The 12,722-nt window shown below is 45.8% G+C and overlaps 1 non-coding gene across 1 annotated transcript; it reads left to right on the top strand.

Moving 5' to 3' along the window:
- The first annotated feature begins 3,749 nt into the window (after positions 1-3,749).
- TRNAG-CCC (transfer RNA glycine (anticodon CCC)) lies at positions 3,750-3,822 on the top strand. The gene has a single exon. It is a non-coding gene; the product is annotated as a tRNA-Gly (tRNA).
- The last annotated feature ends 8,900 nt before the right edge of the window (positions 3,823-12,722 follow it).

Here is a 12,722-nt window from a genome sequence, read left to right on the forward strand (position 1 = left end):
CGATCCCAGACCCTCCTGGAAAAGGGAATGGCTACCCACTCCAGTGTTCTTGCCTGGAGAATTCCATGGACAGAGGAGCCTGGCGGGCTATATTTCGTGGGATCACAAAGAGTCGGACTTGACTGAGTGACTAACACACACACTTATAGGCTCCCTGGTGGGTCAGATGGTGAAGAATCTGCCTGCAATGCAGGAGACCCAGATTTAATCCCTGGATCAGGAAGATCTCCTGGAGAAGGGAATGGTTACCCAGTCCAGTATTCTTGCCTGGAGAATTCCATGGACAGAGGCTATACAGTCCATGGGGTCGCAAAGAGTCAGACATGACTGAGCAATTAACACTTTCACTTTCAAGCAGCAAGGAAACTGGGAAATATTGTTCTCAATCCAGGAAGCCATGTGCCCTTGGGAGGAGGGTTAACTGCCTCATACCTGCGAGGACCTGCAGCAGTCTCCAGGAGTCTTTATGTTCTTTGCCAAAAGCACTGTGAATAGAAGCAGGATTTGCATTTAGAATCATCTGCCCCCCAAACTGTGCTCCTAACAGTTTTGCTGCGTTGCTTCCTGACAAACAGCACACACAGTAAGCCTTTCATACGGGCTCCTAGAGGAAAGAGAGGTGGATTTGGGTCTGGGTGTGCTTGGAAAGTGTGGGTCTGGGGAGGCTGGCTGCTTCTGTAGTTTTCTTAGAGGAGGATGTGAGTGAGTGTTGGAATTGATAAAATTTGAAGCCAGAGGACATGGTTCTTCTATTTTTTTTGAAGATTTATTTATTTACTTTTGGCGGTGCCGGGTCTTCATTGCTGCGTGCAGGCTTTGTGTAGTTGCAGTGAGCAGGGGCTACTCTTGTTGCAGCGCGTGGGCTTCTCATTGCAGTGGCTTCTATTGTTTCCGAGCACGGGCTCAGTTGTGGCGCAGGCGCATAGCTGCTCCGCGACATACGGGATCTTCCCAGACCAGGGATCAAACCCACGTCCTCTGCATTGGCAGGTGGATTCTTAACCGCTGGACCACCAGGGAAGCCCCTCTTCTTTTTAAATTCAACTGACTTAATTTGATTTGATGCAGATGTCATAAAATGCACGTGCTCTAAGCATGGAGTTTGACAATTTTTTTTTTTTTTTTTTGGCTTGGGAAGTTTTGACACCTGTAAACTCTCTTGCTACAGTCACCTCAGTTAAGACAGAACATTTCCATCATTCCAGAAGGGCTTCCCAGGTGACTCAGTGATATAGAATCTGCCTGCCGACGCAGGAGACGCAGGTTTGACCCCCGACTCGGGAAGATCCCCACTGCAGGTTTCTTGCCTGGAAGATCTCATGGACAGAGGAGCCTGGTCGGCTGCAGTCCATGGGGTTGCAGAGCTGGACATGACTGAGCGCAGCGCACGGCATCACTTCAGAACGTTCTCTTCTGTCCCCTGGTAGCCAGCCTCCAACTCTCACCCCACTCCAGGCAGTTACCACTCCATGTTCTATCATTATATATTAGTTTTGCCTGTTCTCACACTTCACATGAATGGAATCACACCATTTGGGCTCGTTTATGTCTGATCTCTTTAGCTCAGCATTTTGTTTTTCTGTGTGATCCATGTTATTGCTTATGGCATTGGTTTGTTACTTTTTATTGTCAAGTACTATTCTGTCAAGTACTATTGTCAAGTATTGTCAAGTACTATTCTGGTGTATGACTGGGCCTCAGATCGCTTATCCATTTACTTGTTGTTTGGTGAATTTGAGTGGTTTCCAGTTATTGGCATTCACGTGCAAGTCTTTTAATTTTTATTTTCTTGCTTAAATACATAATAGTTGGATTGCTTAGTTGTATGATTGGTATACATTTACCTTTGTAATAAACTGCTAAATGTTTTCCAAAGTGGATCAACCATAGTACATTTCACCAGCTGTGTGTGAGTTCCAGGTGCTTCACACCTTCACCAGCACTTGATTTTATCAGGTTGCTTTATTTTTTAACTTCCCCTGCTCTAATGGATTTGCAGTAACATCTCATGGTGGTTTTTGCATTTCCCTGATGGCAAAAGATGTCACATGTTTACTGGCCATTTCTCTATCTCCTTTTTGAAGTGTCTGTTTGACTCTTTTGTTCAGTTTATTATTGGGCTTTTGTCTTTTTATTGAGTTGTGAGAGTTCATCGGAAAAGACCCTGATGCTGGGAAAGACTGAAGGCAAAAGAAGAGAAGGGCGGCAGAGGATGAGATGGTTAGATAGCATCACTGACTCAGTGGATGTGAATTTGAGCAAACTCTGGGAGATGAAGGACAGGGAAGCCTGGTGTGCTGCAGTCCATGGGGTCTCAAAGAGCCAGACACGACTTAGTGACCGAACAACAACAAGAAGAGTTCATTATATGTTCTGGATACAAGTCCTTTGTCTGATATAGGGTCTTTTGAATATTTTCTCCCAGTTCACGGCTTGCCTTTTTATTTTCTTAATGGGGTCTTTGGTTGGGCAGAAGGTCCTAATTTTGATGAACTTGTCCAACTTTGCTTTTATGAGTGAAGCTTTGGTGTCATGTTGTAAAACACGGTGTGTGTCTGCCGTATGGATGGTCCTCAGGGAGTCTTTGTTTGGATGGTTAGCTCTTTCAGAGCAGAAGTTGCTTGAAAATCTGTGAAGACATGACTTCCCTGGGCTCTCTCTGGTTTTGGGGTCTGTATTGGAAGCCTGCTCCCCATTCCTCTGACCCTCTTAGAGCCCAGGGGTGAGGCTAATGAAGGGCCAGAATCAGCGAGTGTGTGTGCATGCATATGTGTACACTGAAAACAAGCAAACCATTCTGATTTTTGATCTTCACTGGGTGAGGTTTCTCCAGGCGCCTTGCTGGCCTGATGTTCTCGGGAAATGTTGCTTCATAAATATTGAATTGTGTCGTTACCTTCTGCACACGCCTCTGGCGACTGCTTCCTAGAAATGAATTTGGAGTCTTGCGGTAATTACCCCTGGAAGTGTTCATTCAAGTCTGAGACCAGATTAAATAATAAATAGGAATGTCATTTCTTCGTTCCAATTTAGAATCCTTGTCTCATTATTTTTCTGGATGAAATTGAATGTCTTGGCAGAGGAACTTGAGGGGAGGGGGGAGTGGGGATCGAGCATGAGGAGCTGTGAAGACAGGACATGATGCTGGAGGACGGGATTCTGGAGGGCGAGCAGGACCTTCTCTCCTCCAAGGTCTGGGCCGGGTAGCGGGGCACTCGGGCTGGTAGGGACTGGGAGGGTCAGGCGGACTTAGGGACATGCCCACATGGGCCGCTGTCCTTGCCCGGGACCATTTCCACTTCTCACCTCTTTAACATTTTCCCCATAGGAAACTGTAAGGTTTTCTTTAATGCAGAAAAGCATTAAAAGGAAAAAAATAATCCATCCATTGTCCTGCCACCCAAAGTCAACTGCTATTAGCATTTTGGGGCATTTCTTTTCCTAAGCTTTTCTCTTAGCTGAGTTTTTTTTGTTTTTTTTTTTTTAATATAACTTGAGACCATACAGTAAAAGCAATCGTATCTCCTGCTGTGGGTACTGGTTCACCTTTAAGAGGAACAGGATTGCTATTTCCTTGCAGTTTGAATATGAACTGCAAGTCCAGTGGGCTCCGGGGCCCTTGTCTTTTCCACCCTTGCATCCCCAGCAGCGCCCACCCGGCACACAGCTGGTGTTCAGCAAGAATGTGTTGGAAGGGTGGGTTACTTTTAGTGCCTGTGTGTCGCGCCTTAAGAAGAGCAGCCAAGGTTTCCCTGATGGTCCAGTGGCTAAGACTCCGTGCTCCCAATGCAGGGGGCCCAGGTTCGATCCCTGGTCAGGGAACTAGATCTCACATGCTGCAACTGAGACCCGGTGCAGTCAAATGAAGAAATGGTTTTTTTAAAGATCGGCCAGCAGTACAGGGTCCGTGTGGTGTGCCAGACATATGCTTACAGCTTTCCAGAGTTTATCTCACTTGCCCTGCACATTGCCCTCCTAAGAGACCATCCTTTTCGTGCTGAGAGCACGGACCTTGGAACACGTCTGGCAGTGCAGTGTTGTGCTGGAGAACATGTGATGTGGAGCTGAACTGTCTGTGTTTGTATCCTAGATCTATGACTTTCCGCCTGTGTGACCCAGGATAAACCTCCTAACCTCTCTGAGCCTCAGTGTCTTCAGGTTTAAGCAGGCTCTAATACTAAAATCGAGTTGTCAAAAAGATGCAATAAAATAACTCAGAGCCTGGCAGAGAGAAAGTGGTTTGGACTGGTAGCTCTCATTACTACTATTCTTTATCTGGGTGACCATGAGCAAATCATTTTACCTCTGAGTCTCGGATTCCTCATTAGGAAGATAGAGAGAGTGGTTGCAATTGTTGAAATGAGATAAGACATGTAAAACGCTGAGCCCAGACCCTGGTTCATCGATGGAGCGCAGCAGAGACTAGTTATTAATATGAACTAAAAATCAAGATCTCTGGAGCTCCTCCTTCCAAACTCATCCCAAGGGACACCTGCTCCAGACATCCCTCCTGACTTCCCTTCTTGCCACCAGGTCTCTCCCATATTACTCAGTGCTCTGTGGCACCTCAGTCCTAGCACCTCCATGCTGCCCTGTCATCTCAAACTTGTCCGGGACCCCCCCAGACCCTAAACTCTCTGAAGGCAGGGACCACCCACTAGTCATCACTGCATCCCCAGATTCCAGTGTCTGACACACTGCCGAGGCCTTACAAAGCATTTGTGGAGTGGAACCATAACGGGAGCTGTCGGGGAAGACCATGGGGGGCAACCAGGGGGAGGGTGAGAGCTTCTGTTGAGTCATCTCAGAGGGGAGATGCTAGCAGAGGCTTCTGGAAAAAGTAGCTGCTTGTCATAAGTTCCAACTCTGTTTGGTAATGTTTGGCCAATCTGTTTTTCCTGACTTAATTCAAAATTGGATGGGAGGGAAAGAAATTTGTCTGAGTGACTCCAAGTTAACAAGCTGTAATGATGCGCTAGGAGCTGTGTAGCTTAGAGCCATCAATTTGCTGAGAGAGAAGCAGGAAGTGGAAAAGTAACTACTGGGTGTTGGGCGAGGCTGAGGAGACAGAGGAGAGAGATGTCCTCGCTCTGGGACAGAGGGAGAAAGGAGGCAGGGAGAAGGAGAAGGGGACAGAGGAGAAGGGATTCTAGGTTTTGTTGGTGCTTCTGGATGGCCCATATTACTATCTTTAAAATAAACTTTACTTCCATGGTGGCTCAGATGGTAAAGAATCTGCCGGCCATGCAAGAGATCTGGGTTCAATTCCTGGGTCTGGAAGATCGCCTGGAGAAGGGAATGTCTACCCACTCCAGTATTCTTGCCCAGAGAATTCCATGGACAGAGGAGCCTGGTGGGCTACAGTCCATGGGGTCACAAAGAGTTGGACACTTTATGGAGTATAATTTATATGCAATATGATACACCTGTCTTACCTGTACAGTTTGGGCTTTGACAAACACAAACAGCCATGTAACCACATTTGCTATCAAGACATAGAGCTTTTCTATCCCTCCAGAGAGTGTCCTTGTGCCGTTCTGCACACACTCCTGCTAGCTCATGCCTTTCGAAATGACTGATCCTCTTCCTGTTGTTGTAGATTGGTCTTTCCTGTTTTAGAATTTTGTACAAGTGGAATCATACAGGACAGACTCTTTTGTATCTGGTTTCTTTCATTGATATCACAGTCAATACCCATACTATACTTTTTAAAAAATTATTTATTTGGCTGCACTGAGTCTTAGTTGCGGCAAGCAGGATCTAGTTCCCTGATCAAGGATCGAACCCAGGCCCCCTGCATTAGGAGTGCAGAGTCTCACTCACTGGACCACCAAGGAAGTCCCAAGACCTACACTATGTTTTTAAGGTAAAATTTGATTCTGCTTCGCAGACAATCCATTGCAACAAGTGTGTTAGTTGTGGGTATATTCTTAATGCTTATTCTTTAATGTTGGTGTAAATGTCCTCTCCACCAAGATTCCATCCCTGATTTCCCCCCAGCAGGGCTGGCGAGGTTGATGAGGTTTAGTGAGTCTCTACCATACTTTATAGCATTTGCCTTATAGAGATAATTTTATTATCACAACCCTTGACTAAGTTAGGTATTATTGTCCCCATTTCAAAGAAAAGGAATTTAAGGGTCAGAGAGGTTGAGCAACTGAGCTAACATCTCATAGCTAAAGCATAGCAGAGTCAGAGTTTGACCCAAGACTCAGACCCCAAGCACTGTGCTCATGACTGCTCCCCTACAGTGCCTTGCAGGGGAACTGTTTTCTTCACCTACAGCCGAATAGCTCCTTCTTACAGCCCGTCACGCTATTTTATGGTTAACTGTTTGACTATCTTTGCTCCCTTATCAGCCTGATTTCTTACTTGCAAACGACTGAATCCACTCTAGACATTCTAACAGAAAACTTGTTAAAGGAGATGAGGTTGTTCAAAGAATCCCCAGGAGGGCTGGAGGCAGCTCGGAGGCTACGAAATCAGGAATAAAGCTAAAATCTCACTTAATGGAGCCCCTGATGCCTCCCAAAGCCAGACACCCAGAACTAGGTTCTCTGGGCACCTGTGTCTTCAGTCACTCAATTCAGAATTGAAATTTCACATGACGATGTCTGATTGGTGGAGCCTGTGTCACATGATGATGCCCTGGGTGCAAGGGATGCTGGGAGACTGAGTCTCTGGCTTCTGCCGTGGAAAGGCAGAAATTCCCCCAAACAAGGGCAAGGGGATTGAAAAGGAGCTGGACAGTCAGAAAACACATGTGTCCATCACTTTTTCTCCTGTGACTTCCTCCAGGGCAGGGAAGATTTCTGATTTGTTTCTGCATCCCCAGGGCTTAGAGTATGGCAGACACAGTGTGATTACCAAGCAAGTAGATACTTAGCAAATGAATGAACAAGGGGATGGACGAGTAAGTATGAATTTTAGAAATAGGGAAGACCTCTTGGCATCTGGAAGAGCTCAAGGCATCTTAGCAGAGGATGTATTGAGTCATTTTGAGACGTAGTGTCTTGGCTTCAGACTCCAATCATTCCTTCAAGAGTTGAGAATGACTCAAGCCTGGGGACATCTCTGGTCCTCAGACCCAGGACCTTGAAGGCCCTTCAAGGTCAGATCTGATCTAAGCACAAAAGGAGGAAGTCACCACTATTTACCCAAAGAAGCAGCGTGTCAGCCATAAGCAGAGGGCTGTGTACGTTGCCAGTGACAGGCCTTTAGGGATGAGGAGAAGGTGGGACTGACATTTATTGAACACAAATGAACACCTGCTCTGCTCCAGGTACTCTAATATTCCCATTTTACAGATGAGGAAACTGAGTCTCAGAGAAACTAAGTAACTTGCCTGAGACAAACTGGTTGCTGTGGTTTTGGACTGTCTTTGCTTCTAGACTTTTTGATTGAAATCTGGCCCTGCCACACACTAACTGCCTTCAGGCAAATACTTAGCCTCAGTGCCCACATCTGAGCACTGGAAATATTACCAATACTGATTTCACAGTGTTTTGTACAGATTAAATACAATTACACATGGAGAACACTTGATATGGTGCTTGACACGTTGTTTAGTCACTGAGTCACATCTGACTCTCCTTCCGTGACCCCAGTGACTGCAGCCCGCCAGACCCCTCTGTCCATGGGATTTCCCAGGCAAGAGTGGGTTGTCAGTCCTTCTCCAGGGGATCTTCCCGACCCAGGGATCAAACCCACGTCTCCTGCATGGGCAGGCAGATTCTTTACTGCTGAGCCACCTGTAATGGCAGTAATGGCTAGTCATCACTAATAATGGGAGGCCCAATGCTGGCTCAATAGGATGTCCAGTTGTTTCAGCACAATTTGTCTAAAAGGTTATTCTTTCTCTGTTGAATTGCCTTTGCATCTTTGTAAAAAATCAGTTGACTATATTTGTGTGGGTCAATTTCTGGGCTCTCTATTCTATTCTGTTGATCTATGTATCTATCCTTTCATCAATACCATATCAGCTTAATTACTGTAGCTTTATACTAAGTCTTGAAACCGAGCAGTGAGATTCCTCCAACTTCATTCTCCTTTTTCAGAATTGTTTCAGCTATTCTAGGTCTTTTGTTTCTCCACATAAATTTTAGAATCAGCTTGTCTGTATCTACAAAAGAGTTTGTGGGGTTTTACATCTGTAGATCAGATTATAGTAAATGAACATCTTAACAATATTGAGTCTTCCAATCCATGAACACGATATGTCTCTCCATTTATTTAGACCTTCTTTGATGTCTTTCATCCATGTTTTATAGTTTTTTTTTACCATGTAGATCCTGGCTCCTCCCTTACCTCTTCTGAACACATCCTCAGAGCTAGCTGAGAGGTTGTATCCCAGGCTTCAGTCTCCAGTCTAGTCCGCTAAATAAAACACAATTCTCAACCTTTGGGGTGTGCATTTTTTCAGTCAACAACTTCTAGTTTAATTTTGTGTAATTGTAATTTAATTTTGCAAGAACGTAGATTGTATGATTGCTATTCTTGTAAACTTGTTAAGGTTGGTTTTATTGACCAGATTATGGTGCATCTTGGTGAATGTTCCAGGCACACTGGAGAGGAACATGCATTCTTCTGTGGTTGGATTAGAGTGTTCTATAAATATTGACTAGGTCCATGTGGTGGGTAGTCATATGTCAACCTTCTGTATCCAAACTGATTTTTTACCTACTTGTTCAGTGAATTACTGAGAAAGGAGTGTTGAAACATCCAACTATTAACACACTGATATATTAATATATCTCCCCTTTTAGATCTATTACTTTCTGCCTTGTCTATTTTGATGTCCTATTGTTAGGCACAGATGCAGTTAGAATTGCTATGTCTCCTTGGAGAATGGGCACTTTTATCATTATGTAATACCTTCCTTTATCCCGGGAATGGCCTTTGTTCTCAAGTCAGCTTTGTCTGAAATTAGCATAGCTACTCTTGCCTCCCAGAGATGTGGGTTTGATCCCCGGGTTGGGAAGATCCCCTGGAGGAGGGCATGGCGGCCTACTCCAGTATTCTTGCCTGGAGAACCCCATGGACAGAGGAGCCTGGTGGGCTACAGTGTGTGGGTTGCAAAGAGTTGGACACAGCTGAACGCTAAGCACGCACAACATAGCTACGCAGGCTTGCTTTTGCCTGGTGTTTGAGTTTCTGAAACAGAAGAGGGTACCTCTTGGGGTCAGGAAGGAACAGGGGGAAGAATCTCTTCTTCTAAATACTCAACAGTCAACATATCTGCACAGAACCAGGCTCAGTGCAAGACGGGAGTCTGGAGTGAGAGTGCTGGGAGGCCCAGCGTTGGTGGGAGAGCAGGTCCCCGCGTGAGCCCCCAGCCTGCTGCAGCCCCGTGTGTGTGGCTCAGCTCCTCAGGCGTGGCGGGAGGCCATTACGGCCTCCTGGGCTCCTCTTGGGAGCTGGTCTGTCTTGGGGGCTTCATCCTTCTGCATTTCTAGTCTCTCTTCACAGTTAGAAGCACTTGGTACCCCCCAGGAACTCACCTTTCAAAATGATGCTTGGCGTGTGCATTGGGGGAAAGGTAGAGGGATTAGCTAGAGATGCAATTTCAATTAAAAAAAAAAAAGAAGCTCTTTCATAAACCCCACTGCTGTGTAACTGTGAAATGGGCTGTGAGGGGAAAGAGAAGCTTCCCAAGGTTTAACAGGAAACACAAGAAAGACTAATTTGGATAATAGGGACCAAGGTCATGCTTGCAACAGGGAAGGTAAATTCTGCACCTGGATCCCTGGCCAGTTCCTAATTATTGGTATTCTCTTGAAGTTTTAGCTTCAACGAGGGTGGAGAGGGTGGCAGCGGTGGGAGGGGGCGGGGGGTGCATTACCACAGCCCTCATCTGTATTCCTCACCAAAAATAGCTTTCCGTTTGTAATTGAATATAATTGGAGACAGAGGGCTGGCTGGAGGCTAGCTCCTTGTCTACCTTCAGAGCCGTGTGGTGGGGAAAGGGGAGGCTAAGAGTGTGGAGAAGGAAGTTCCTGTCTGCTCCAGCTCTGCTTTACCCCTGACTGTGCTGGCAAGAAGACCAGGGTCAGACTAGGCCTGAGTTCAGACCCCACCTGCTAGCTGGGCAGCGTAGCTGGCCTCTGCCTCAGTTTCCCTACCTGTAAAATGAGAATAATAGCACACATGTAGACATGGCGGTGAGGGTGAAGTGAGACGATCCATGCAAGGTGCCTCTGTCCTCGCTTCTCAGCACGTCTGGTGCCTGGACGGCAGCGTTGTCTTCCGCAGGGAACTTGGGGAAAATACAGGATCTCAGGCCTTAACCAGCCTCTGCATCGTAACAAGATCACAGTGACTCTAACACATCTTCAGTTTGAGCCACACTGCCTTGATGCCATCTTCCTCCAACACCAAGCTCATTACACTTTAAAAAAAAATTCATTTTGTTGGCTGCACCAGGTCTTCCAAAATCATTGTGGATGGTGACTGCAGCCATGAAATGAAAAGACGTTTGCTCCTTGGAAGGAAAGCTATGACAAACCTAGACAGTGTATTAAAAAGCAGAGACAAAAGTCTGTATAGTCAGAGCTATGGTTTTTCCAGTAGTCATTGTACAGATGTGAGAGTTGGACCATAAAGGAGGCTGAGAGCCAAAGAATTGTTGCTTTCAAACTGTGGTGCTGGAGAAGACTCTTGAGAGTCCCTTGGACTGCAAGGAGATCCAACCAGTCCATCCTAAAGGAAATCAACCCTGAATATTCACTGAGAGGACAGATGCTAAAGCTGAAACTCCTATACTTTGGACTGATTCGAAGAGCTGACTCATTGGAAAAGACTCTGATGCTGGGAAAGATTGAGGGCAAGAGGAGAAGGGTTGGCAGTGGATGAGTTGGTTAGATAACATCACTGACTCAATGGACAGGAATCTGAGCAAACTCCGGGAGATGGTGGACAGGGGAGCCTGGCCTGCTGCAGTCCATGGGGTCACAGAGTCAGACACGACTGAATGACTGAACGACAACACCAACCAGGTCTCAGGGGCAGCATGGGGGATCTCTGATCTTGGTACAGAACATGGGATCTAGTTCCCTGACCAGGGCTCAGATCCAAGCTCCCTGCATTGGGAGCACAGAGTCTCAGCCACTGAACCACTAGGAAAGTCCCCCCATTACATTTTTAGGGTATTGGGTTTTCTGTGGTCTCTGCTTTCCATTCTTAAAGGGTTTACCCTCCACCCACGTGAAACAATACTCAGAACATGAACAATTGAACATGGCAGATGACCTCTGTCAGTATTATGGCTGAATTCCCACCTCCCATATGGACTCCCCTCCAGAAGCAATAAGTCACCAACACTTTGTGCCTCTATTAACATTTGCAAATACATAGCCTTTTGGCAACTTGGATCCCATTTTTCAAAGGTACCTAAGGGAGTCCATTTAAAGGAACCCCACAGTGAACATTTCTGCAAAGCAAATAATTGCCAACTAATTCATCCATTTTACAAGGCACGATTTTTGCACGTATGGTTTTGGAACAAAGCGGGCTGAGTTGTTGGAAGCTTTAATTAGCAATATTCAGAATAAAAGCTTTTTGTTTTTGGTGTGGGCGAAATAGGTCTCTTTTCCCAACCTCGTGGGGCATCAGAATTACCTGTGGAGCTTTATATTTTTACATTTTAAAAGTGCAAGAATCTGAAGTGCCTGGCTTGGTGGTATTTACATATATATACACCTGAGTAGATAAGATGTGGAACAGTTTAACACCCCCAAAAGCTCCATCCTTCCCTCCCCAGTTAGTTTATAATGTTTCCCCCCAGGGTAACCTTTCTCTGATTTCTATTACATAGATTCATTTTTCCTGTTTTTGAATTTCATATAATGGAGTCATACAGTAAGTATTCTTTCAAGCCAGAATCTTGGCTTCAATCAAGAAAGACATGGAAAGTCAAACAAAAGCTACATGTTCTCAACAGCGGTTTTCAAGCTTTGGCCTTCATCAGAACCCCCTTGTTCAAACACAGGGCTGGTTAAGATGCGGCTTGCGGGACCCCACCCCCAGAGTTTCTGATTCAGTAGATCTGGGATGGGACCCAAGAATTTGCATTCCTAACAAGTTCACAGGGGATACTGATGCTATTGGTCCAGGGACCATATTTTGAAAACCACTGCCCCAGAGCAACAGCCAATCCTTGGGCAGAATTGTTCTGATTTTGAGAGAGTATGCAGTATCTTTTGCCTTGTATCCAAGGTGTCAATAATTTTCTATATATTTTCTTCCTGAAATGCAGCTCACCTCTTCACTGTTTTGCCTGTTTGGGGCAAGACAGGAGTTATTGCTGTCAGCATCTCTCAGCAGTCTTGGCACCTGCATTTCTTTGACAGTCTTGGATAAGGGGATAATTAATTGAGACATTTCTGTTTTCAGTGGATTTTTTAATGAAACAAAACACCTTATTTCTACAGACAGCAGTCCTGAGGCAAAAGAAATAAAAAGAACATGTTTAAGTCTCTGAACGGGCTTCTCTACAAAACTCCCTCCTTGAATCACAAGCTCCCAGCTCACCCCAGACCCCCATGGACGTTGCCTCCAGGTTATCCTGGCTCCGTGATGAAACATAAAGAAATTAGAGGTGTTCCTTTGTTGCTCCTCCCCAGCCTGGAGAGAAGAGGGCAGGGTGGAGACCCCAAGCAGACCTCGAGGGCTGTGTCTAAGGGCCCTGAAATCTCCCAGGAGCAGAAAGCTTGCAGGGTTGTTAA

This window comes from Dama dama, chromosome 23 (genome assembly GCF_033118175.1).
Source record: "Dama dama isolate Ldn47 chromosome 23, ASM3311817v1, whole genome shotgun sequence".
Classification (NCBI taxonomy): domain Eukaryota; kingdom Metazoa; phylum Chordata; class Mammalia; order Artiodactyla; family Cervidae; genus Dama; species Dama dama.